Here is a 25,238-nt window from a genome sequence, read left to right as displayed (position 1 = left end):
AAAGCGGCGTTGATTCGTGCAAAGTATGTATTGCCATATGGCAATTGCCAATTGTAACACCTCAAAAATCCAACAGGGGGCGAGTGCGCTCCACCGGGGTTTTTCATGTTGGAAATGCAACCCAAGTCAACATCCAAAAGCAAAATTTTGAAAAAAGGATTTTTTTTCCCCAAAACTTATCACCCCTTAAAAAAGTGCTTTCTGGGCCGTTTTTCGAAATTCTTTCGCTTTTTTTGAAAATTACACATGTGTAAGAACTGTATGAATATACTTTTGTCCAATTTTGATATCACATTTTTTTTTTTTAATTACATGCGCATAAGGCATATGTTTTGTCCATTTGCAATATGATTTCATAGGAAGTCAAAAGTCAAAAATGTCAAAATTTGGTAAAAAACTTCACACATCCTTAAAAAAGTGCTTTCTGGACCGTTTTTCAAAATTCTTTCAATTTTTATGTCAATTACACATGTATAAGAACTTAATCAACATACTTTAGTCATACTTTATTATCATTTTTTTTATTTTTTTTTTACTTGTGCATAAGGCATATGTTTTCTCCATTTGGAATATGATTTCATAGGAAGTCAAAAGTCAAAAGTCAAAAATGTCAAAATTTGGTAAAAAACTTCACACATCCTTAAAGTGCTTTCTGGTCCGTTTTTCAAAATTCTTTCGAATTTTGTGTCAATTACACACGTATAAGAACTGTATCAACATACTTTATTCGTATTTTATTATCATAATTTTTTTTTTTTTTTTACTTGTGCATAAGGCATATGTTTTGTCCATTTGCAATATGATTTAATAGGATGTCAAAAGTCGAAAATGTGATTTTTTTTTTAAACTTTAAAAACTAAAAAAAGTGCTTTCTGGACCGTTTTTCGAAATTGTTTCGATTTTAAGACAATTAATCATGTGTAAGAAGTGTATGAATATACTTTTGTAAAATGTTTTATCATAATTTTATTTTTTTTACTTGTGCATAAGGAATATGATTTGTCCATTTGCAATATGATTTCACAGGAAGTCAAAAGTCAAAGTCAAAAGTCAATTTTTTTGGGGGCCAAAATTGACTGAACTGATGAACTCGGGACGGCCGGGGTGATAGTTGTTCATTTCCATCACTCGTTGTGTTGATTTCATCATGTCCATTTGGTGATGTTTTTTCACTATAGAATCATATTGCAAATGCGCGTGCAACTGGTAACCGGAAAAAAAAAATTATGATTTCATTATGTCCATTTGTTTATGTTTCCTTACTTTTTCAAAGTCACTGTGCATTTGCAATATGTTTTAATGGGCAGGTACCATCACGAATTTGTCATGCTCAAAATTCAAACTATACTTTGCTCAAACTATACCTTTGTCAACTTGTATTATCATAATTTTTTTTTGTTTTACTTGTGCATAAGGCATATGTTTTGTCCATTTGCAATATGATATCATAGGAAGTCAAAAGTCAAATTCAAAAGTAACGATTTTCCTCCGTGCAACTGGTGATCTGAAATGTGCAACTGGTGATCTGAAATGTGCAACTGGTAACCCAAAAAAAAAAATTTGATTCTATGTTTCCTTACTTTTTCAAAGTCACTGTGCATTTGCAATATGTTTTAATGGGCAGGTACCATCACGAATTTGTCATGCTATAAAAATCCTGCAGGAATGTGAAATTGACTGGCCGGATGAACTCGGGATGGCTTTGCAGTGATTCTGGGTCATCTCAATCGCTCGTTTGGGTTGATTTCAGAATGTCGCTTTTGGTGATGTTTTTTCACTATAGAATCATATTGCAAATGCACGTGCAACTGGTCACCCAAAAATAAAAAAAAATTGTTTATGTTTCCTTACTTTTTCAAAGTCACTGTGCATTTGCAATATGTTTTAATGGGCAGGTATCATCACGAATTGGTCATGCTATAAAAATCCTGCAGGAATGTGAAATTGACTGGACCGATGAACTCGGGATGGCTTTGCAGTGATTCTGGTTCATCTCAATCGCTCGTTAGGGTAGATTTCAGAATGTCGCATTTGGTGATGTTTTTTCACTATAGAATCATATTGCAAATGCACGTGCAACTGGTCACCCAAAAATAAAAAAAAATTGTTTATGTTTCCTTACTTTTTCAAAGTCACTGTGCATTTGCAATATGTTTCAATGGGCAGGTACCATCACCAATTGGTCATGCTATAAAAATCCTGCAGGAATGTGAAATTGACTGGCCCGATGAACTCGGGATGGCTTTGCAGTGATTCTGGTTCATCTCAATCGCTCGTTAGGGTTGATTTCAGAATGTCGCTTTTGGTGATGGTACCTCACTGTTTAAACATATTGAAAATGTACAAGAGTCAAGTGGACAAGAGTCCATCAGTCAATTAGATATCATTCTGACACCAAACTGATACAAACTGACACCAAACCCACTTTTTCCAACTCGTTTAGTAGCCAACTATTACATACTTCAGAGCTGGCCCAAAATTCACAACGCCTTCGGTTCAAACCATAAAAAAAACATAAAACACGTAGTTACGTTCTAGCTGCGGGTCCATTTCTTATGTTATGTGTTAGCCTAGCTGAGGCGACCCCGAATCCCAAGTTTCGGCTCGATAGGTCATTTGGTGTCCGAGAAAAACCCTAATTGGTGCTGAAAATTCACTTTTTTCCATGCCTTGCTACAGGGTCCTTGAACGAGCTATCGGACAGAAACGTTGGGGTCCGTCTCTATGGGCCGAGCCAGTTTCAATGCACCTAGCCTTGCATCTCTGAGACTTTTCTAAACGTCGTCATTTTCGTAATGGTCAAAATGAATTGAAGGTATTGCAAATGTACGAGGCTGTTTCTCGGTCCGAGAACCGTCTAGAGCCACGTAACTCACCACGTACCATCGACCGGAGGTCTAGAACAGGTTTCTAAAGTTTCGGAACTCTAGGTCTGACGGTTCTTTTTTAGCTCCAACAAAGCTAACTATTGCAGCCACTGTCTGTCTCTACGCACCCCAATACGTCCCTCCATCCAAGTTGTGTTTTAGTGTGATTTTTTTTTCCTTTGATTTTTTTGGGGGAAAAATGACTGATTTACAGTTCATGGGGGTTGCCTAATCACATATATGAAGTTTTGGACAGATCTGACTTTTTTAACCCTTCGAAACAGCCCCTGAGACACCAATTATGGCACTTCCGGTTGGCACAGGAAGCTATAAATCAACACATATCCTCATTGGGGTATGCTGTTACAGAATCCTGAGTTTTAAGTCCTTACGTTAAGAATTGACTGATTTACACAGGGTTGAATGCACTATGTCTATCAAACTGCAGACAGGGTATGGGTAAACACTTTTAGGGTGATTTTAACCACTTCCGGTTGGTCCAGGAAGCTTAGAATCAACACAGGTAGACCTCATAGTGGCCTGATGGACTGGTACCGAAGACAGGTTCATACGGCATTCATAACCCATATAGACTTCAGGTTGAAATTAGGGGTGCAGGCAATGTATTCCTATGGGGAGAGATGACACTGTAATCTGTGAGATCAAAAAACACTGTTTTACTGTTAAGGGTTAATGCCACACGGTCAAGGTTAGGCTTGCACGGATCGAGAGGACCTTAGGAACATTCCTGTGGTGGAATTTGTCTTCTCACCCTAACGGTTCTCTCACTCTCACCCAAAATCAAATGACATTGTGGGGCAGGCTACATTTTGGGCCTACTTTCTAATGGTCGCTGCGCCTAGACCGAGCGAGCTACGGTCAAGAGGGATATCTCGTTGAACTCGGCACGGCCTAGGGATTATGGTAATGCCATTTCCTGCTCTCTGTGTCTTTAAGCACCGCACTTTATCACTCCATCCTTCCTGTGTGTGTGTGAGGGAGGTTTTCTTTGACATCTGTTGGGAGAAATGACTGATTTACAGTTCAGAAGGGTTGCCTAGTCACACATATGACATTTTGGAGAGATCAGACTTTTTTAACCCCTCGAAACAGCCCCTGAGACACCAATTATGGCACTTCCGGTTGGCACAGGAAGCTATAAGTTAACACATATCTTGGTTGACATAGCCACTTACAGAATCCTGAGTTTTAAGTCTTTACGTTAAGAATTGACTGATCTACACAGGGTTGAATGCACTATGTCTATCAAACTGCAGGCAGTGTATGGGTATACACTTTTAGGGTGATTTTAACCACTTCCGGTTGCTCCAGGAAGCTTAGATTCGACACAGGTAGACCTCATAGTGGCCTGATGGACTGTCTTAGAAGACAGGTTCATAAGGCATTCATAACCCACATAGGCTTCAGGTTGAATTTAGAGGTGCAGGCAATGTATTCCTATGGGGAGAGAAGTCAAAGCAAGCTGTTTCAAGTAAACACCTTCTTTTTACTGTGAAGGGTTAATGCCACACGGTCAAGGTTAGGCTTGCAAGGATCGGGAGGACCTCAGGAACGCACCTGAGGTCGAATTGTGCTTCTCACCCTAACGGTTCTCTCACTGCCACCCAAAATCAAATGACATTGTGGGGCAGGCTTCATTTTGGGCCTTCTTTTTTTCAAGTTCGCTGCACTCAGAACGAGCTACGGTCAAGCGGGGCGTCTCGTTGAACTCGGCACAGTCTGGAGACTATGGTGATGCCATTTTTTGTGTTGATTTCAGAATGACATTTTGGTGATGGTCCCTCTCCGTTTAAACATATTGCAAATGCACAAAAGTCAACTAGCAAGTCAGTGTCCATCAGTCAATTAGATGTCATTATGACACCAAACGGATATCAATTGACACCAAACCCACTTTTTCCTACTCATTTAGAAGCCAACTATCACATATGTCAGAGCAGGCCCATAATTCACAGCGCCTTTAGTTTAAAACATAATAAAAAGGTAAAACACATAGTTACGTTCTAGCTGCGGGTCCAGTTCGGACATTATGTGAAGTCCTATGTGAGGCGACCCCGAATCCCGAGTTTCGGCTCGATAGGTCATTTGGTGTCCGAGAAAAACCCTAATTGGTGCTGAAAATCCACTTTTTTTCCATGCCTTGCTACGGGGTCCTTGAACGAGCTATCGGACAGAAATGTTGGGGTCCGTCTCTATGGGCCGAGCCGGTTTCAATGCACCTAGCCTTGCGTCTCAGAGACTTTTCTAAACGTCGTCATTTTTGTGATGGTCAAAATGAATTGAAGGTATTGCAAACGTACGAGGCTGTTTCTCGGTCCGAGAACCATCTAGAGCCACGTACCATCGACCGGAGGTCTAGAACAGGTTTCTAAAGTTTCGGAACTCTAGGTCTGACGGTTCTTTTTTAGCTCCAACAAAGCTAACTATTGCAGCCACTGTCTGTCTCTACGCACCCCAATACGTCCCTCCTTCCAAGTTGTGTTTTAGTGTGATTTTTTTTTCCTTTGAATTTTTTGGGGAAAAATGACTGATTTACAGTTCATGGGGGTTGCCTAATCACACATATGAAGTTTTGGAAAGATCAGACTTTTTTAACCCCTCGAAACAGCCCCTGAGACACCAATTATGGCACTTCCGGTTGGCACAGGAAGCTATAAATCAACACATATCCTCATTGGGGTATGCTGTTACAGAATCCTGAGTTTTAAGTCCTTACGTTAAGAACTGACTGATTTACACAGGGTTGAATGCACTATGTCTGTCAAACTGCAGGCAGGGTATGGGTAAACACTTTTAGGGGCATTTTAACCACTTCCGGTTGGTCCAGGAAGCTCAGAATCAACACAGGTAGACCTCATAGTGGCTTGATGGACTGGTACCGAAGACAGGTTCATACGGCATTCATAACCCATATAGACTTCAGGTTGAAATTAGGGGTGCAGGCAATGTATTCCTATGGGGAGAGATGACACTGTAATCTGTGAGATCAAAAAACACTGTTTTACTGTTAAGGGTTAATGCCACACGGTCAAGGTTAGGCTTGCACGGATCGGGAGGACCTTAGGAACATTCATGTGGTGGAATTTTTCTTCTCACCTAAACGGTTCTCTCACTGTCACTCAAAAGCAAATGACATTGTGGGGCAGGCTTCATTTTGGGCCTACTTTTCTAATGGTCGTTGCGCTTAGACCGAGCGAGCTACGGTCAAGCGGGATAGCTCGTTGAACTCAGCACAGTCTGGAGACTATGGTGATGCCATTTTTTGTGTTGATTTCAGAATGCCATTTTGGTGATGGTCCCTCTCCGTTTAAACATATTGCAAATGCACAAAAGTCAACTAGCAAGTCAGTGTCCATCAGTCAATTAGATGTCATTATGACACCAAACCCACTTTTTACTACTCATTTAGAAGCCAACTATCACATATGTCAGAGCAGTCCCATAATTCACAGCGCCTTTAGTTTAAAACATAATAAAAAGGTAAAACACATAGTTACGTTCTAGCTGCGGGTCCAGTTCGGACATTATGTGAAGTCCTATGTGAGGCGACCCCGAATCCCGAGTTTCGGCTCGATAGGTCATTTGGTGTCCGAGAAAAACCCTAACTGGTGCTGAAAATCCACTTTTTTCCATGCCTTGCTACAGGGTCCTTGAACGAGCTATCGGACAGAAACGTTGGGGTCCGTCTCTATGGGCCGAGCCGGTTTCAATGCACCTAGCCTTGCGTCTCTGAGACTTTTCTAAACGTCGTCATTTTTGTGATGGTCAAAATGAATTGAAGGTATTGCAAATGTACGAGGCTGTTTCTCGGTCCGAGAACCGTCTAGAGCCACGTAACTCACCACGTACCATCGACCGGAGGTCTAGAACAGGTTTCTAAAGTTTCAGAACTCTAGGTCTGACGGTTCTTTTTTAGCTCCAACAAAGCTAACTATTGCAGCCACTGTCTGTCTCTACGCACCCCAATACGTCCCTCCATCCAAGTTGTGTTTTAGTGTGATTTTTTTTTCCTTTGATTTTTTTGGGGAAAAATGACTGATTTACAGTTCATGGGGGTTGCCTAATCACATATATGAAGTTTTGGACAGATCAGACTTTTTTAACCCTTCGAAACAGCCCCTGAGACACCAATTATGGCACTTCCGGTTGGCACATATCCTCATTGGGTTATGCTTTTACATAATCCTGAGTTTTAAGTCTTTACGTTAAGAACTGAGTTATTTACGGAGGGTTTAGTATGTGTGTGTTATTTCAGAAAATCATAGAAAATCACAGAAATCTCGCAGAGCTCCGCAGCACACTTTAAAAAGATTCGTATGAACACCCTGCAACTGGATCTGTAACCGTTGAAAAAAAAAAACGCCTATTTGTGACCATCAACAAGTTGTCATTGTTCCGTTTCTCTTAAATGACGATAGATAAATGGCTGGTTCTTTTTTTATTGACACCGGAGGCTCCTTGACTTTGACCTGAAGTGGAAAAATAATTTCTCTACTTCCATTTTGGACCTTTAATCCCAGAAAAACGGCCATAACTCAAAAACCGTTGAGGCCTAGACGCCATCTTGTTCGGGGCCAACTGCCCATTATGCCAAACCTACGCTCACCAAGTTTCGGCTTCGAAATATTTTCCGTTTTCGAGATAAGGCCCCATCGTGATTCGTGATGTTTTGCCAAATTGCCATATGATTCCGTATGCCCTCTTGTGGGAATTTCCGGGATAGCGGAAAAATGGTCCAAAACTTGTTTATTTTATAAAACGGAAACCGAATGTCCGACAAAGTTCATTTGATGACTTCCCGGTAGGTCTGGCCCTACCGCACGGGCCGACGCCGACCGCAAATTTTACAAATGTTTTCGGACATCTAGTAAGGGACCGTACATTTGCAATATGGACTTTTTCACTGATCATACACGAAATGCCGAAATGTTCCCTTATGTATGAAATAATTTGCTTTTGGAGAATGCAGGCATCGATCCCACTACCTCACACATGCAAAGCATTTGAGCTAATTCCCCAGCCGTTTGGAATTTCCGCAAGAAGCAACCTAGAGGGTCCAGTCTTGTCAGGCTATGCTGTTGGTGGACTTGTTTGTTTACGTGCCAGCACTTGCAGAGGCTCGGTGCATTTCAACAATTGAGCCAAATAGCAAATGGCCGGTTAGCTCAGTTGGTTAGAGTTTGGTGCTAATAACGCCAAGGTCATGGGTTCGATCCCAGTACTGGTTATGATGTACATTTTGAGTGTCAAAATTGTGAGTCACATGCATGTGAATTGTCAAGGGTGAAAAAAAATTAGTGAATTGCCGAAATAGCTCAGTTGGGAGAGCGTTAGACTGAAGATCTAAAGGTCCCTGGTTCGATCCCGGGTTTCGGGATTTGTTCTTTCTTCATGCTCTGGCTTCAAGGAAACTATCCACTGCTTTGTTTGTGGGCCTCAATGGTGTGTGCTACGCTGCTCCTCTGAAAGTAAGTAATTTCTTGCTTTTTCATCTGACATTTTGACATCAGTGTTACATGACAGTTTCTTGTCATTGTTTACATGACAGTAGGTTGTCGTAAGACAAGGCTGCATGAAGTGTGAACTGGAGTTTTCTTGGATCCTTGAAAGAATTTGCTTTTGGAGAATGCAGGCATCGATCCCATTACCTATAGCATGCTAAGCAAACACAATACCAATTGATCAAATTCCCCAGCTGTTTGGAATTGCCACAAGGAGCAACCAATAGTGTCCAGTCTTGTCAGGCTATGCTGTTGGTGGACTTGTTAGTTTGTGCTCCAGCACTTGCAGAGGCTCGGTGCATCTCAACAACTGTGCTCTGTAGCCAGCGGCCGGTTAGCTCAGTTGGTTAGAGTGTGTGATACGCTGCTCTCTGAAAGTAAGTAATGTCTTTCTTTTTCATCTGACATTGTGACATCAGGGTTACATGAGAGTTTCTTGTCATTGTTACATAACAGTTTCTTGTCATTGTTTACATGACAGTAGGTTGTCGTAAGACAAGGCTGCATGAAGTGTGAACTGGAGTTTTCTTGGATCCATGAAAGAATTTGCTTTTGGAGAATGCAGGCATCGATCCCACTACCTCACGCATGCAAAGCATTTGAGCTAATTCCCCAGCCGTTTGGAATTTCCGCAAGAAGCAACCTAGAGGGTCCAGTCTTGTCAGGCTATGCTGTTGGTGGACTTGTTTGTTTACGTGCCAGCACTTGCAGAGGCTCGGTGCATTTCAACAATTGAGCAAAATAGCAAATGGCCGGTTAGCTCAGTTGGTTAGAGTGTGGTGCTAATAACGCCAAGGTCATGGGTTCGATCCCCGTACTGGCTATGATGTACATTTTGAGTGTCAAAATTGTGAGTCACATGCATGTGAATTGTCAAGGGTGCCACAGAAATAAAATTAGTGAATTGCCGAAATAGCTCAGTTGGGAGAGCGTTAGACTGAAGATCTAAAGGTCCCTGGTTCGATCCCGGGTTTCGGCATTTGTATTTGTTCTTTCTTCATGCTCTGGCTTCAAGGAAACTATCCACAGCTTTGTTTGTGGGCCTCAATGGTGCGTGCTACGCTGCTCCTCTGAAAGTAAGTCATTTCTTGCTTTTTCATCTGACATTTTGACATGACAGTTTCTTGGCATTGTTACATGACAGTTTCTTGTCATTGTTTACATGACAGTAGGTTGTCGTAAGACAAGGCTGCATGAAGTGTGAACTGGAGCTTTCTTGGATCCACAAAAAAAAATGTTTTTGGGGAATGCGGGCATCGATCCCACTACCTATAGCATGCTAAGCAAACACAATACCAATTGATCAAATTCCCCAGCTGTTTGGAATTGCCACAAGGAGCAACCAAGAGTGTCCAGTCTTGTCAGGCTATGCTGTTGGTGGACTTGTTAGTTTGTGCTCCAGCACTTGCAGAGGCTCGGTGCATCTCGACAACTGTGCTCTGTAGCCAGCGGCCGGTTAGCTCAGTTGGTTAGAGTGTGTGATACGCTGCTCTCTGAAAGTAAGTAATGTCTTTCTTTTTCATCTGACATTGTGACATCAGTGTTACATGAGAGTTTCTTGGCATTGTTACATGACAGTTTCTTGTCATTGTTTACATGACAGTAGGTTGTCGTAAGACAAGGCTGCATGAAGTGTGAACTGGAGTTTTCTTGGATCCTTGAAAGAATTTGCTTTTGGAGAATGCAGGCATCGATCCCATTACCTATAGCATGCTAAGCAAACACAATACCAATTGATCAAATTCCCCAGCTGTTTGGAATTGCCACAAGGAGCAACCAATAGTGTCCAGTGTTGTCAGGCTATGCTGTTGGTGGACTTGTTAGTTTGTGCTCCAGCACTTGCAGAGGCTCGGTGCATCTCAACAACTGTGCTCTGTAGCCAGCGGCCGGTTAGCTCAGTTGGTTAGAGTGTGTGATACGCTGCTCTCTGAAAGTAAGTAATGTCTTTCTTTTTCATCTGACATTGTGACATCAGTGTTACATGAGAGTTTCTTGGCATTGTTACATGACAGTTTCTTGTCATTGTTTACATGACAGTAGGTTGTCGTAAGACAAGGCTGCATGAAGTGTGAACTGGAGTTTTCTTGGATCCTTGAAAGAATTTGCTTTTGGAGAATGCAGGCATCGATCCCATTACCTATAGCATGCTAAGCAAACACAATACCAATTGATCAAATTCCCCAGCTGTTTGGAATTGCCACAAGGAGCAACCAATAGTGTCCAGTGTTGTCAGGCTATGCTGTTGGTGGACTTGTTAGTTTGTGCTCCAGCACTTGCAGAGGCTCGGTGCATCTCAACAACTGTGCTCTGTAGCTCAGTTGGTTAGCTCAGTTGGTTGTGTGATACGCTGCTCTCTGAAAGTAAATAATGTCTTTCTTTTTCATCTGACATTGTGACATCAGGGTCACATGAGAGTTTCTTGTCATTGTTACATGACAGTTTCTTGTCATTGTTTACATGACAGTAGGTTGTCGTAAGACAAGGCTGCATGAAGTGTGAACTGGAGTTTTCTTGGATCCATGAAAGAATTTGCTTTTGGAGAATGCAGGCATCGATCCCACTACCTCACGCATGCAAAGCATTTGAGCTAATTCCCCAGCCGTTTGGAATTTCCGCAAGAAGCAACCTAGAGGGTCCAGTCTTGTCAGGCTATGCTGTTGGTGGACTTGTTTGTTTACGTGCCAGCACTTGCAGAGGCTCGGTGCATTTAAACAATTGAGCAAAATAGCAAATGGCCGGTTAGCTCAGTTGGTTAGAGTGTGGTGCTAATAACGCCAAGGTCATGGGTTCGATCCCCGTACTGGCTATGATGTACATTTTGAGTGTCAAAATTGTGAGTCACATGCATGTGAATTGTCAAGGGTGCCACAGAAATAAAATTAGTGAATTGCCGAAATAGCTCAGTTGGGAGAGCGTTAGACTGAAGATCTAAAAGTCCCTGGTTCGATCCCGGGTTTCGGCATTTGTATTTGTTCTTTCTTCATGCTCTGGCTTCAAGGAAACAATCCACTGCTTTGTTTGTGGGCCTCAATGGTGTGTGCTACGCTGCTCCTCTGAAAGTAAGTAATTTCTTGCTTTTTCATCTGACATTTTGACATCAGTGTTACAGGAAAGTTGCTTGTCATTGTTACATGACAGTAGGTTGTCGTAAGACAAGGCTGCATGAAGTGTGAACTGGAGTTTTCTTGGATCCATGAAAGAATTTGCTTTTGGAGAATGCAGGCATCGATCCCACTACCTCACGCATGCTAAGCATTTGAGCTAATTCCCCAGCCGTTTGGAATTTCCGCAAGAAGCAACCTAGAGGGTCCAGTCTTGTCAGGCTATGCTGTTGGTGGACTTGTTTGTTTACATGCCAGCACTTGCAGAGGCTCGGTGCATTTCCACAATTGAGCAAAATACCAAATGGCGTGTTAGCTCAGTTGGTTAGAGTGTGGTGCTAATAACGCCAAGGTCATGGGTTCGATCCCTGTACTGATTATGATGTACATTTTGAGTGTCAAAATTGTGAGTCACATGCATGTGAATTGTCAAGGGTGCCACAGAAATACATTTAGTGAATTGCCGAAATAGCTCAGTTGGGAGAGCGTTAGACTGAAGATCTATAGGTCCCTGGTTCGATCCCGGGTTTCGGCATTTGTATTTGTTCTTTCTTCATGCTCTGGCTTCAAGGAAACTATCCACAGCTTTGTTTGTGGGCCTCAATGGTGTGTGCTACGCTGCTCCTCTGAAAGTAAGTAATTTCTTGCTTTTTCATCTGACATTTTGACATCAGTGTTACAGGAAAGTTGCTTGTCATTGTTACATGACAGTAGGTTGTCGTAAGACAAGGCTGCATGAAGTGTGAACTGGAGTTTTCTTGGATCCATGAAAGAATATGTTTTTGGGGAATGCGGGCATCGATCCCACTACCTATAGCATGCTAAGCAAACACAATACCAATTGATCAAATTCCCCAGCTGTTTGGAATTGCCACAAGGAGCAACCAAGAGTGTCCAGTCTTGTCAGGCTATGCTGTTGGTGGACTTGTTAGTTTGTGCTCCAGCACTTGCAGAGGCTCGGTGCATCTCAACAACTGTGCTCTGTAGCCAGCGGCCGGTTAGCTCAGTTGGTTAGAGTGTGTGATACGCTGCTCTCTGAAAGTAAGTAATGTCTTTCTTTTTCATCTGACATTGTGACATCAGGGTTACATGAGAGTTTCTTGTCATTGTTACATGACAGTTTCTTGTCATTGTTTACATGACAGTAGGTTGTCGTAAGACAAGGCTGCATGAAGGCCCGCCATTGAGGCCCGCTATTTTCTCTCTAATGTCTTTCTTTTTCATCTGACATTGTGACATCAGTGTTACATGAGAGTTTCTTGTCATTGTTACATGACAGTTTCTTGTCATTGTTTACATGACAGTAGGTTGTCGTAAGACAAGGCTGCATGAAGTGTGAACTGGAGTTTTCTTGGATCCATGAAAGAATTTGCTTTTGGAGAATGCAGGCATCGATCCCACTACCTCACGCATGCTAAGCATTTGAGCTAATTCCCCAGCCGTTTGGAATTTCCGCAAGAAGCAACCTAGAGGGTCCAGTCTTGTCAGGCTATGCTGTTGGTGGACTTGCAGAGGCTCGGTGCATTTCCACAATTGAGCAAAATACCAAAAGGCCGGTTAGCTCAGTTGGTTAGAGTGTGATGCTAATAACGCCAAGGTCATGGGTTCGATCCCCGTACTGGTTATGATGTACATTTTGAGTGTCAAAATTGTGAGTCACATGCATGTGAATTGTCAAGGGTGCCACAGAAATACATTTAATGAATTGCCGAAATAGCTCAGTTGGGAGAGCGTATTCTTGAGAATACTTGACACGCAGACGTCCCAAGTATGCCCCTGGAAATGCAAATGCGCTACGCTAAATGCTAAATGTACTCGTTACAACTCAATCTTTGATCAAAATTCACAAGCAGGGTATTGAATTAAAGCTACACTCGTTGTGAACCTAGCCAGCAAGTCAGATTTTTAAAATGCTTTTCGGCGAAAGCATCAGAAGCTATTATCTGATAGCATGCACCCCCCAAAATGCCAGCTCGACACGTAAACAACAGATTTTGCGATAGCCGGCGCTACCCAAAACGCAGAAATAAAATATAAAACATTCATTACCTTAGACGAGCTTCTTTCTTGGCACTCCTATATGCCCCATAAACATCACTATTGGGTCTTTTTTTCGTTTAAATCGGTCCATATATACCCAAAATAGCTTTGTATGGAAGTTTTGTCATTCAGAAAAAATCATCGTTTTTAAACGCTGCGTAATTTTTTAAAATTAAAAAAGTCGACGATAAACTTTCACAAAACACTTCGAAATCCTTTTGTAATCCAACTTTAGGTATTAGTAAACGTTTATAATCTATCAAAATGATTACAGGGCGATGTCTCTTCAATAGGTCTTCACTTCAAAAACAATGCCATCTGATATCTCCCTCAACTGCATCCGGGTGAAGACTGGGAAAATGGAGTTCAGATAGAAGGATTTTCCAACAATTAATTCAATTGAAAATTAGGACAATGGCGCCATCGTGCGGAATTTGTATGAATTGCAGGCAGATTGCCATTAAATTCTGTTCTCTTTTAACAACTGGTGGAAGTGACTTATGGAAATTATTTTTTGCTTTCAGAGAGCAGTTTTTCTTGCGTTTTTCAATGAAACACACGATCTGTTATAGTCACAGCCATGATTTAACCAGTTTTATAAACTTCAGAGTGTTTTCTATCCACACATACTAATCATATGCATATACTATATTCCTGGCATGAGTAGCAGGACGCTGAAAAGGTGCGCGATTTTTAACAGAATTTTCGAAAAAGGAAGGGGTAGAAGTAAGAGGTTAGACTGAAGATCTGAAGGTCCCTGGTTCGATCCCGGGTTTCGGCATTTGTATTAGTTCTTTCTTCATGCTCTGGCTTCAAGGAAACTATCCACAGCTTTGTTTGTGGGCCTCAATGGTGTGTGCTACGCTGCTACTCTGAAAGTAAGTAATTTCTTGCTTTTTCATCTGACATTTTGACATCAGTGTTACAGGAAAGTTGCTTGTCATTGTTACATGACAGTAGGTTGTCGTAAGACAAGGCTGCATGAAGTGTGAACTGGAGTTTTCTTGGATCCATGAAAGAATTTGCTTTTGGAGAATGCAGGCATCGATCCCACAACCTCACGCATGCAAAGCATTTGAGCTAATTCCCCAGCCGTTTGGAATTTCCGCAAGAAGCAACCTAGAGGGTCCAGTCTTGTCAGGCTATGCTGTTGGTGGACTTGTTTGTTTACATGCCAGCACTTGCAGAGGCTCGGTGCATTTCCACAATTGAGCAAAATACCAAATGGCGGGTTAGCTCTGTTGGTTAGAGTGTGATGCTAATAACGCCAAGGTCATGGGTTCGATCCCTGTACTGGTTATGATGTACATTTTGAGTGTCAAAATTGTGAGTCACATGCATGTGAATTGTCAAGGGTGCCACAGAAATACATTTAGTGAATTCCCGAAATAGCTCAGTTGGGAGAGCGTTAGAATGAAGATCTAAAGGTCCCTGGTTCGATCCCGGGTTTCGGCATTTCTATTTGTTCTTTCTTCATGCTCTGGCTTCAAGGAAACTATCCACAGCTTTGTTTGTGGGCCTCAATGGTGTGTGCTACGCTGCTCCTCTGAAAGTAAGTAATTTCTTGCTTTTTCATCTGACATTTTGACATCAGTGTTACAGGAAAGTTGCTTGTCATTGTTACATGACAGTAGGTTGTCGTAAGACAAGGCTGCATGAAGTGTGAACTGGAGCTTTCTTGGATCGACAAAAAAAAATGTTTTTGGGGAATGCGGGCATCGATCCCACTACCTATAGCATGCTAAGCAAACACAATACCAATTGATCAAATTCCCCAGCTGTTTGGAATTGCCACAAGGAGCAACCAAGAGTGTCCAGTCTTGTCAGGCTATGCTGTTGGTGGACTTGTTAGTTTGTGCTCCAGCACTTGCAGAGGCTCGGTGCATCTCAACAACTGTGCTCTGTAGCCAGCGGCCGGTTAGCTCAGTTGGTTAGATTGTGTGATACGCTGCTCTCTGAAAGTAAGTAATGTCTTTCTTTTTCATCTGACATTGTGACATCAGTGTTACATGAGAGTTTCTTGTCATTGTTACATGACAGTTTCTTGTCATTGTTTACATGACAGTAGGTTGTCGTAAGACAAGGCTGCATGAAGTGTGAACTGGAGTTTTCTTGGATCCATGAAAGAATATGTTTTTGGGGAATGCGGGCATCGATCCCACTACCTATAGCATGCTAAGCAAACACAATACCAATTGATCAAATTCCCCAGCTGTTTGGAATTGCCACAAGGAGCAACCAAGAGTGTCCAGTCTTGTCAGGCTATGCTGTTGGTGGACTTGTTAGTTTGTGCTCCAGCACTTGCAGAGGCTCGGTGCATCTCAACAACTGTGCTCTGTAGCCAGCGGCCGGTTAGCTCAGTTGGTTAGAGTGTGTGATACGCTGCTCTCTGAAAGTAAGTAATGTCTTTCTTTTTCATCTGACATTGTGACATCAGGGTTACATGAGAGTTTCTTGTCATTGTTACATGACAGTTTCTTGTCATTGTTTACATGACAGTAGGTTGTCGTAAGACAAGGCTGCATGAAGGCCCGCCATTGAGGCCCGCTATTTTCTCTCTAATTTCTTTCTTTTTCATCTGACATTGTGACATCAGTGTTACATGAGAGTTTCTTGTCATTGTTACATGACAGTTTCTTGTCATTGTTTACATGACAGTAGGTTGTCGTAAGACAAGGCTGCATGAAGTGTGAACTGGAGTTTTCTTGGATCCATGAAAGAATTTGCTTTTGGAGAATGCAGGCATCGATCCCACTACCTCACGCATGCTAAGCATTTGAGCTAATTCCCCAGCCGTTTGGAATTTCCGCAAGAAGCAACCTAGAGGGTCCAGTCTTGTCAGGCTATGCTGTTGGTGGACTTGTTTGTTTACGTGCCAGCACTTGCAGAGGCTCGGTGCATTTCCACAATTGAGCAAAATACCAAAAGGCCGGTTAGCTCAGTTGGTTAGAGTGTGATGCTAATAACGCCAAGGTCATGGGTTCGATCCCCGTACTGGTTATGATGTACATTTTGAGTGTCAAAATTGTGAGTCACATGCATGTGAATTGTCAAGGGTGCCACAGAAATAAATTTAATGAATTGCCGAAATAGCTCAGTTGGGAGAGCGTTAGACTGAAGATCTGAAGGTCCCTGGTTCGATCCCGGGTTTCGGCATTTGTATTAGTTCTTTCTTCATGCTCTGGCTTCAAGGAAACTATCCACAGCTTTGTTTGTGGGCCTCAATGGTGTGTGCTACGCTGCTACTCTGAAAGTAAGTAATTTCTTGCTTTTTCATCTGACATTTTGACATCAGTGTTACAGGAAAGTTGCTTGTCATTGTTACATGACAGTAGGTTGTCGTAAGACAAGGCTGCATGAAGTGTGAACTGGAGTTTTCTTGGATCCATGAAAGAATTTGCTTTTGGAGAATGCAGGCATCGATCCCACAACCTCACGCATGCTAAGCATTTGAGCTAATTCCCCAGCCGTTTGGAATTTCCGCAAGAAGCAACCTAGAGGGTCCAGTCTTGTCAGGCTATGCTGTTGGTGGACTTGTTTGTTTACATGCCAGCACTTGCAGAGGCTCGGTGCATTTCCACAATTGAGCAAAATACCAAATGGCGGGTTAGCTCAGTTGGTTAGAGTGTGATGCTAATAACGACAAGGTCATGGGTTCGATCCCTGTACTGGTTATGATGTACATTTTGAGTGTCAAAATTGTGAGTCACATGCATGTGAATTGTCAAGGGTGCCACAGAAATACATTTAGTGAATTCCCGAAATAGCTCAGTTGGGAGAGCGTTAGACTGAAGATCTAAAGGTCACTGGTTCGATCCCGGGTTTCGGCATTTGTATTTGTTCTTTCTTCATGCTCTGGCTTCAAGGAAACTATCCACAGCTTTGTTTGTGGGCCTCAATGGTGTGTGCTACGCTGCTCCTCTGAAAGTAAGTAATTTCTTGCTTTTTCATCTGACATTTTGACATCAGTGTTACAGGAAAGTTGCTTGTCATTGCTACATGACAGTAGGTTGTCGTAAGACAAGGCTGCATGAAGTGTGAACTGGAGCTTTCTTGGATCGACAAAAAAAAATGTTTTTGGGGAATGCAGGCATCGATCCCACTACCTATAGCATGCTAAGCAAACACAATACCAATTGATCAAATTCCCCAGCTGTTTGGAATTGCCACAAGGAGCAACCAAGAGTGTCCAGTCTTGTCAGGCTATGCTGTTGGTGGACTTGTTAGTTTTTGCTCCAGCAGAGGCTCGGTGCATCTCAACAACTGTGCTCTGTAGCCAGCGGCCGGTTAGCTCAGTTGGTTAGATTGTGTGATACGCTGCTCTCTGAAAGTAAGTAATGTCTTTCTTTTTCATCTGACATTGTGACATCAGTGTTACATGAGAGTTTCTTGTCATTGTTACATGACAGTTTCTTGTCATTGTTTACATGACAGTAGGTTGTCGTAAGACAAGGCTGCATGAAGTGTGAACTGGAGTTTTCTTGGATCCATGAAAGAATATGTTTTTGGGGAATGCGGGCATCGATCCCACTACCTATAGCATGCTAAGCAAACACAATACCAATTGATCAAATTCCCCAGCTGTTTGGAATTGCCTCAAGGAGCAACCAAGAGTGTCCAGTCTTGTCAGGCTATGCTGTTGGTGGACTTGTTAGTTTGTGCTCCAGCACTTGCAGAGGCTCGGTGCATCTCAACAACTGTGCTCTGTAGCCAGCGGCCGGTTAGCTCAGTTGGTTAGAGTGTGTGATACGCTGCTCTCTGAAAGTAAGTAATGTCTTTCTTTTTCATCTGACATTGTGACATCAGGGTTACATGAGAGTTTCTTGTCATTGTTACATGACAGTTTCTTGTCATTGTTTACATGACAGTAGGTTGTCGTAAGACAAGGCTGCATGAAGGCCCGCCATTGAGGCCCGCTATTTTCTCTCTAATGTCTTTCTTTTTCATCTGACATTTTGACATCAGTGTTACATGACAGTTTCTTGTCATTGTTTACATGACAGTAGGTTGTCGTAAGACAAGGCTGCATGAAGTGTGAACTGGAGTTTTCTTGGATCCATGAAAGAATATGCTTTTGGAGAATGCAGGCATCGATCCCACTACCTCACGCATGCAAAGCATTTGAGCTAATTCCCCAGCCGTTTGGAATTTCCGCAAGAAGCAACCTAAAGGGTCCAGTCTTGTCAGGCTATGCTGTTGGTGGACTTGTTTGTTTACGTGCCAGCACTTGCAGAGGCTCGGTGCATTTCAACAATTGAGCAAAATAGCAAATGGCCGGTTAGCTCAGTTGGTTAGAGTGTGGTGCTAATAACGCCAAGGTCATGGGTTTGATCCCCGTACTGGCTATGATGTACATTTTGAGTGTCAAAATTGTGAGTCACATGCATGTGAATTGTCAAGGGTGCCACAGAAATAAAATTAGTGAATTGCCGAAATAGCTCAGTTGGGAGAGCGTTAGACTGAAGATGTAAAGGTCGCTGGTTTGATCCCGGGTTTCGGCATTTGTTCTTTCTTCATGCTCTGGCTTCAAGGAAACTATCCACAGCTTTGTTTGTGGGCCTCAATGGTGTGTGCTACGCTGCTCCTCTGAAAGTAAGTAATTTCTTGCTTTTTCATCTGACATTTTGACATCAGTGTTACAGGAAAGTTGCTTGTCATTGTTACATGACAGTAGGTTGTCGTAAGACAAGGCTGCATGAAGTTTGAACTGGAGCTTTCTTGGATCGACAAAAAAAAATGTTTTTGGGGAATGCGGGCATCGATCCCACTACCTATAGCATGCTAAGCAAACACAATACCAATTGATCAAATTCCCCAGCTGTTTGGAATTGCCACAAGGAGCAACCAAGAGTGTCCAGTCTTGTCAGGCTATGCTGTTGGTGGACTTGTTAGTTTGTGCTCCAGCACTTGCAGAGGCTCGGTGCATCTCAACAACTGTGCTCTGTAGCCAGCGGCCGGTTAGCTCAGTTGGTTAGAGTGTGTGATACGCTGCTCTCTGAAAGTAAGTAATGTCAATGTCTTTCTTTTTCATCTGACATTGTGACATCAGTGTTACATGAGAGTTTCTTGTCATTGTTTCATGACAGTTTCTTGTCATTGTTTACATGACAGTAGGTTGTCGTAAGACAAGGCTGCATTAAGGCCCGCCATTGAGGCCCGCTATTTTCTCTCTAATGTCTTTCTTTTTCATCTGACATTGTGACATCAGTGTTACATGAGAGTTTCTTGTCATTGTTACATGACAGTTTCTTGTCATTGTTTACATGACAGTAGGTTGTCGTAAGACAAGGCTGCATGAAGTGTGAACTGGAGTTTTCTTGGATCCATGAAAGAATATGCTTTTGGAGAATGCAGGCATCGATCCCACTACCTCACGCATGCAAAGCATTTGAGCTAATTCCCCAGCCGTTTGGAATTTCCGCAAGAAGCAACCTAGAGGGTCCAGTCTTGTCAGGCTATGCTGTTGGTGGACTTGTTTGTTTACGTGCCAGCACTTGCAGAGGCTCGGTGCATTTCGTAAGACAACAATTGAGCAAAATAGCAAATGGCCGGTTAGCTCAGTTGGTCTTTCAGAGTGTGGTGCACTAATAACAATTGAGCAAAATAGCAAATGGCCGGTTAGTCAGTTGGGAGTTGGTGCTAATCAAGGTCGTGGGTTTGATCCCCGTACTGGCTATGATGTACATTTTGAGTGTCAAAATTGTGAGTCACATGCATGTGAATTGTCAAGGGTGCCACAGAAATAAAATTAGCGAATTGCTAAAATAGCTCAGTTGGGAGAGCGTTAGACTGAAGATTTAAAAGTCCCTGGTTCGATCCCGGGTTTCGGCATTTGTTCTTTCTTCATGCTCTGGCTTCAAGGAAACTATCCACAGCTTTGTTTGTGGGCCTCAATGGTGTGTGCTACGCTGCTCCTCTGAAAGTAAGTAATTTCTTGCTTTTTCATCTGACATTTTGACATCAGTGTTACAGGAAAGTTGCTTGTCATTGTTACATGACAGTAGGTTGTCGTAAGACAAGGCTGCATGAAGTGTGAACTGGAGCTTTCTTGGATCCACAAAAAAAAATGTTTTTGGGGAATGCGGGCATCGATCCCACTACCTACAGCATGCTAAGCAAACACAATACCAATTGATCAAATTCCCCAGCTGTTTGGAATTGCCACAAGGAGCAACCAAGAGTGTCCAGTCTTGTCAGGCTATGCTGTTGGTGGACTTGTTAGTTTGTGCTCCAGCACTTGCAGAGGCTCGGTGCATCTCAACAACTGTGCTCTGTAGCCAGCGGCCGGTTAGCTCAGTTGGTTAGAGTGTGTGATACGCTGCTCTCTGAAAGTAAGTAATGTCTTTCTTTTTCATCTGACATTGTGACATCAGGGTTACATGAGAGTTTCTTGTCATTGTTACATGACAGTTTCTTGTCATTGTTTACATGACAGTAGGTTGTCGTAAGACAAGGCTGCATGAAGTGTGAACTGGAGTTTTCTTGGATCCATGTAAGGGAATACCCCCCTGAATTGGACAAAAATGAATGGCAAGATATTGGCATTGGACAAACCATATACATGATGTCCAATAGGCGTTGATTCGTGCAAAGTATATGGCAAATGCCATATGGCAATTGCCAATTGTAACACCTCAAAAATCCAACAGGGGGCGAGTGCGCTCCACCGGGGTTTTTCATATTGGAAATGCAACCCAAGTCAACATCCAAAAGCAAAATTTTGAAAAAATGATTTTTTTTTCCAAAACTTATCACCCCTTAAAAAAGTGCTTTCTGGGCCGTTTTTCGAAATTCTTTCGCTATTTTTGTCAATTACACATGTGTAAGAACTGTATGAATATACTTTTGTCCAATTTTGATATCACATTTTTTTTTTTTAATTACATGCGCATAAGGCATATGTTTTGTCCATTTGCAATATGATTTCATAGGAAGTCAAAAGTCAAAAGTCAAAAATGTCAAAATTTGGTAAAAAACTTCACACATCCTTAAAAAAGTGCTTTCTGGACCGTTTTTCAAAATTCTTTCAATTTTTGTGTCAATTACACATGTATAAGAACTTTATCAACATACTTTAGTCATACTTTATTATCATTTTTTTTTTTTTTTTTTACTTGTGCATAAGGCATATGTTTTCTCCATTTGGAATATGATTTCATAGGAAGTCAAAAGTCAAAAGTCAAAAATGTCAAAATTTGGTAAAAAACTTCACACATCCTTAAAAAAGTGCTTTCTGGACCGTTTTTCAAAATTCTTTCGAATTTTGTGTCAATTACACACGTATAAGAACTGTATCAACATACTTTATTCGTATTTTATTATCATATATATATATTTTTTTTTTACTTGTGCATAAGGCATATGTTTTGTCCATTTGCAATATGATTTAATAGAATGTCAAAAGTCGAAAATGTGATTTCTTTTTAAACTTTAAAAACTAAAAAAAGTGCTTTCTGGACCGTTTTTCGAAATTGTTTCGATTTTAAGACAATTAATCATGTGTAAGAAGTGTATGAATATACTTTTGTAAAATGTTTTATCATAATTTTTTTTTTTTTACTTGTGCATAAGGAATATGATTTGTCCATTTGCAATATGATTTCACAGGAAGTCAAAAGTCAAAGTCAAAAGTCAATTTTTTGGGGGGCCAAAATTGACTGAACTGATGAACTCGGGACGGCCGGGCAGTGATAGTTGTTCATTTCCATCACTCGTTGTGTTGATTTCATCATGTCCATTTGGTGATGTTTTTTCACTATAGAATCATATTGCAAATGCGCGTGCAACTGGTAACCGGAAAAAAAAAATTATGATTTCATTATGTCCATTTGTTTATGTTTCCTTACTTTTTCAAAGTCACTGTGCATTTGCAATATGTTTTAATCACGAATTTGTCATGCTCAAAATTCAAACTATACTTTGCTCAAACTATACCTTTGTCAACTTGTATTATCATAATTTTTTTTTGTTTTACTTGTGCATAAGGCATATGTTTTGTCCATTTGCAATATGATATCATAGGAAGTCAAAAGTCAAAGTCAAAAGTAACGATTTTCCTCCGTGCAACTGGTGATCTGAAATGTGCAACTGGTGATCTGAAATGTGCAACTGGTAACCCAAAAAAAAAAATTTGATTCTATGTTTCCTTACTTTTTCAAAGTCACTGTGCATTTGCAATATGTTTTAATGGGCAGGTACCATCACGAATTGGTCATGCTATAAAAATCCTGCAGGAATGTGAAATTGACTGGCCCGATGAACTCGGGATGGCTTTGCAGTGATTCTGGGTCATCTCAATCGCTCGTTTGGGTTGATTTCAGAATGTCGCATTTGGTGATGTTTTTTCACTATAGAATCATATTGCAAATGCACGTGCAACTGGTCACCCAAAAATAAAAAAAATTTGTTTATGTTTCCTTACTTTTTCAAAGTCACTGTGCATTTGCAATATGTTTTAATGGGCAGGTATCATCACGAATTGGTCATGCTATAAAAATCCTGCAGGAATGTGAAATTGACTGGACCGATGAACTCGGGATGGCTTTGCAGTGATTCTGGTTCATCTCAATCGCTTGTTAGGGTAGATTTCAGAATGTCGCATTTGGTGATGTTTTTTCACTATAGAATCATATTGCAAATGCACGTGCAACTGGTCACCCAAAAATAAAAAAAAATGGTTTATGTTTCCTTACTTTTTCAAAGTCACTGTGCATTTGCAATATGTTTTAATGGGCAGGTACCATCACCAATTGGTCATGCTATAAAAATCCTGCAGGAATGTGAAATTGACTGGCCCGATGAACTCGGGATGGCTTTGCAGTGATTCTGGTTCATCTCAATCGCTCGTTAGGGTTGATTTCAGAATGTCGCTTTTGGTGATGGTACCTCACTGTTTAAACATATTGCAAATGTACAAGAGTCAAGTGGACAAGAGTCCATCAGTCAATTAGATATCATTCTGACACCAAACTGATACAAACTGACACCAAACCCACTTTTTCCAACTCGTTTAGTAGCCAACTATTACATACTTCAGAGCTGGCCCAAAATTCACAACGCCTTCGGTTCAAACCATAAAAAAACCATAAAACACATAGTTACGTTCTAGCTGCGGGTCCATTTCTTATGTTATGTGTTAGCCTAGCTGAGGCGACCCCGAATCCCAAGTTTCGGCTCGATAGGTCATTTGGTGTCCGAGAAAAACCCTAATTGGTGCTGAAAATCCACTTTTTTCCATGCCTTGCTACAGGGTCCTTGAACGAGCTATCGGACAGAAATGTTGGGGTCCGTCTCTATGGGCCGAGCCGGTTTCAATGCACCTAGCCTTGCGTCTCTGAGACTTTTCTAAACGTCGTCATTTTTGTGATGGTCAAAATGAATTGAAGGTATTGCAAACGTACGAGGCTGTTTCTCGGTCCGAGAACCGTCTAGAGCCACGTACCATCGACCGGAGGTCTAGAACAGGTTTCTAAAGTTTCGGAACTCTAGGTCTGACGGTTCTTTTTTAGCTCCAACAAAGCTAACTATTGCAGCCACTGTCTGTCTCTACGCACCCCAATACGTCCCTCCTTCCAAGTTGTGTTTTAGTGTGATTTTTTTTTCCTTTGAATTTTTTGGGGAAAAATGACTGATTTACAGTTCATGGGGGTTGCCTAATCACACATATGAAGTTTTGGAAAGATCAGACTTTTTTAACCCCTCGAAACAGCCCCTGAGACACCAATTATGGCACTTCCGGTTGGCACAGGAAGCTATAAATCAACACATATCCTCATTGGGGTATGCTGTTACAGAATCCTGAGTTTTAAGTCCTTACGTTAAGAACTGACTGATACACAGGGTTGAATGCACTATGTCTGTCAAACTGCAGGCAGGGTATGGGTAAACACTTTTAGGGGCATTTTAACCACTTCCGGTTGGTCCAGGAAGCTCAGAATCAACACAGGTAGACCTCATAGTGGCTTGATGGACTGGTACCGAAGACAGGTTCATACGGCATTCATAACCCATATAGACTTCAGGTTGAAATTAGGGGTGCAGGCAATGTATTCCTATTGGGAGAGATGACACTGTAATCTGTGAGATCAAAAAACACTGTTTTACTGTTAAGGGTTAATGCCACACGGTCAAGGTTAGGCTTGCACGGATCGGGAGGACCTTAGGAACATTCATGTGGTGGAATTTTTCTTCTCACCTAAACGGTTCTCTCACTGTCACTCAAAAGCAAATGACATTGTGGGGCAGGCTTCATTTTGGGCCTACTTTTCTAATGGTCGTTGCGCTTAGACCGAGCGAGCTACGGTCAAGCGGGATAGCTCGTTGAACTCAGCACAGTCTGGAGACTATGGTGATGCCATTTTTTGTGTTGATTTCAGAATGCCATTTTGGTGATGGTCCCTCTCCGTTTAAACATATTGCAAATGCACAAAAGTCAACTAGCAAGTCAGTGTCCATCAGTCAATTAGATGTCATTATGACACCAAACCCACTTTTTACTACTCATTTAGAAGCCAACTATCACATATGTCAGAGCAGTCCCATAATTCACAGCGCCTTTAGTTTAAAACATAATAAAAAGGTAAAACACATAGTTACGTTCTAGCTGCGGGTCCAGTTCGGACATTATGTGAAGTCCTATGTGAGGCGACCCCGAATCCCGAGTTTCGGCTCGATAGGTAATTTGGTGTCCGAGAAAAACCCTAACTGGT

The 25,238-nt window shown here is 41.8% G+C and overlaps 9 non-coding genes across 9 annotated transcripts; all 9 read left to right on the top strand.

Moving 5' to 3' along the window:
* The first annotated feature begins 8,192 nt into the window (after positions 1–8,192).
* On the top strand, positions 8,193–8,265 carry trnaf-gaa (transfer RNA phenylalanine (anticodon GAA)). Its single transcript has one exon. It is a non-coding gene; the product is annotated as a tRNA-Phe (tRNA).
* An 874-nt stretch (positions 8,266–9,139) lies between these two features.
* trnai-aau (transfer RNA isoleucine (anticodon AAU)) lies at positions 9,140–9,213 on the top strand. The gene has a single exon. It is a non-coding gene; the product is annotated as a tRNA-Ile (tRNA).
* Positions 9,214–9,295: 82 nt separating this feature from the next.
* On the top strand, positions 9,296–9,368 carry trnaf-gaa (transfer RNA phenylalanine (anticodon GAA)). Its single transcript has one exon. It is a non-coding gene; the product is annotated as a tRNA-Phe (tRNA).
* Positions 9,369–11,122: 1,754 nt separating this feature from the next.
* On the top strand, positions 11,123–11,196 carry trnai-aau (transfer RNA isoleucine (anticodon AAU)). Its single transcript has one exon. It is a non-coding gene; the product is annotated as a tRNA-Ile (tRNA).
* Positions 11,197–11,278: 82 nt separating this feature from the next.
* trnaf-gaa (transfer RNA phenylalanine (anticodon GAA)) lies at positions 11,279–11,351 on the top strand. The gene has a single exon. It is a non-coding gene; the product is annotated as a tRNA-Phe (tRNA).
* A 601-nt stretch (positions 11,352–11,952) lies between these two features.
* trnaf-gaa (transfer RNA phenylalanine (anticodon GAA)) lies at positions 11,953–12,025 on the top strand. Its single transcript has one exon. It is a non-coding gene; the product is annotated as a tRNA-Phe (tRNA).
* A 4,432-nt stretch (positions 12,026–16,457) lies between these two features.
* On the top strand, positions 16,458–16,531 carry trnai-aau (transfer RNA isoleucine (anticodon AAU)). The gene has a single exon. It is a non-coding gene; the product is annotated as a tRNA-Ile (tRNA).
* An 82-nt stretch (positions 16,532–16,613) lies between these two features.
* trnaf-gaa (transfer RNA phenylalanine (anticodon GAA)) lies at positions 16,614–16,686 on the top strand. The gene has a single exon. It is a non-coding gene; the product is annotated as a tRNA-Phe (tRNA).
* Positions 16,687–18,802: 2,116 nt separating this feature from the next.
* Positions 18,803–18,876, top strand: trnai-aau (transfer RNA isoleucine (anticodon AAU)). Its single transcript has one exon. It is a non-coding gene; the product is annotated as a tRNA-Ile (tRNA).
* The last annotated feature ends 6,362 nt before the right edge of the window (positions 18,877–25,238 follow it).

This window comes from Oncorhynchus clarkii, chromosome 20 (assembly GCF_045791955.1).
Source record: "Oncorhynchus clarkii lewisi isolate Uvic-CL-2024 chromosome 20, UVic_Ocla_1.0, whole genome shotgun sequence".
Classification (NCBI taxonomy): domain Eukaryota; kingdom Metazoa; phylum Chordata; class Actinopteri; order Salmoniformes; family Salmonidae; genus Oncorhynchus; species Oncorhynchus clarkii.
Note: the sequence above shows the minus strand (reverse complement) of the source record. Positions and strands in the feature narration are given on the sequence as shown.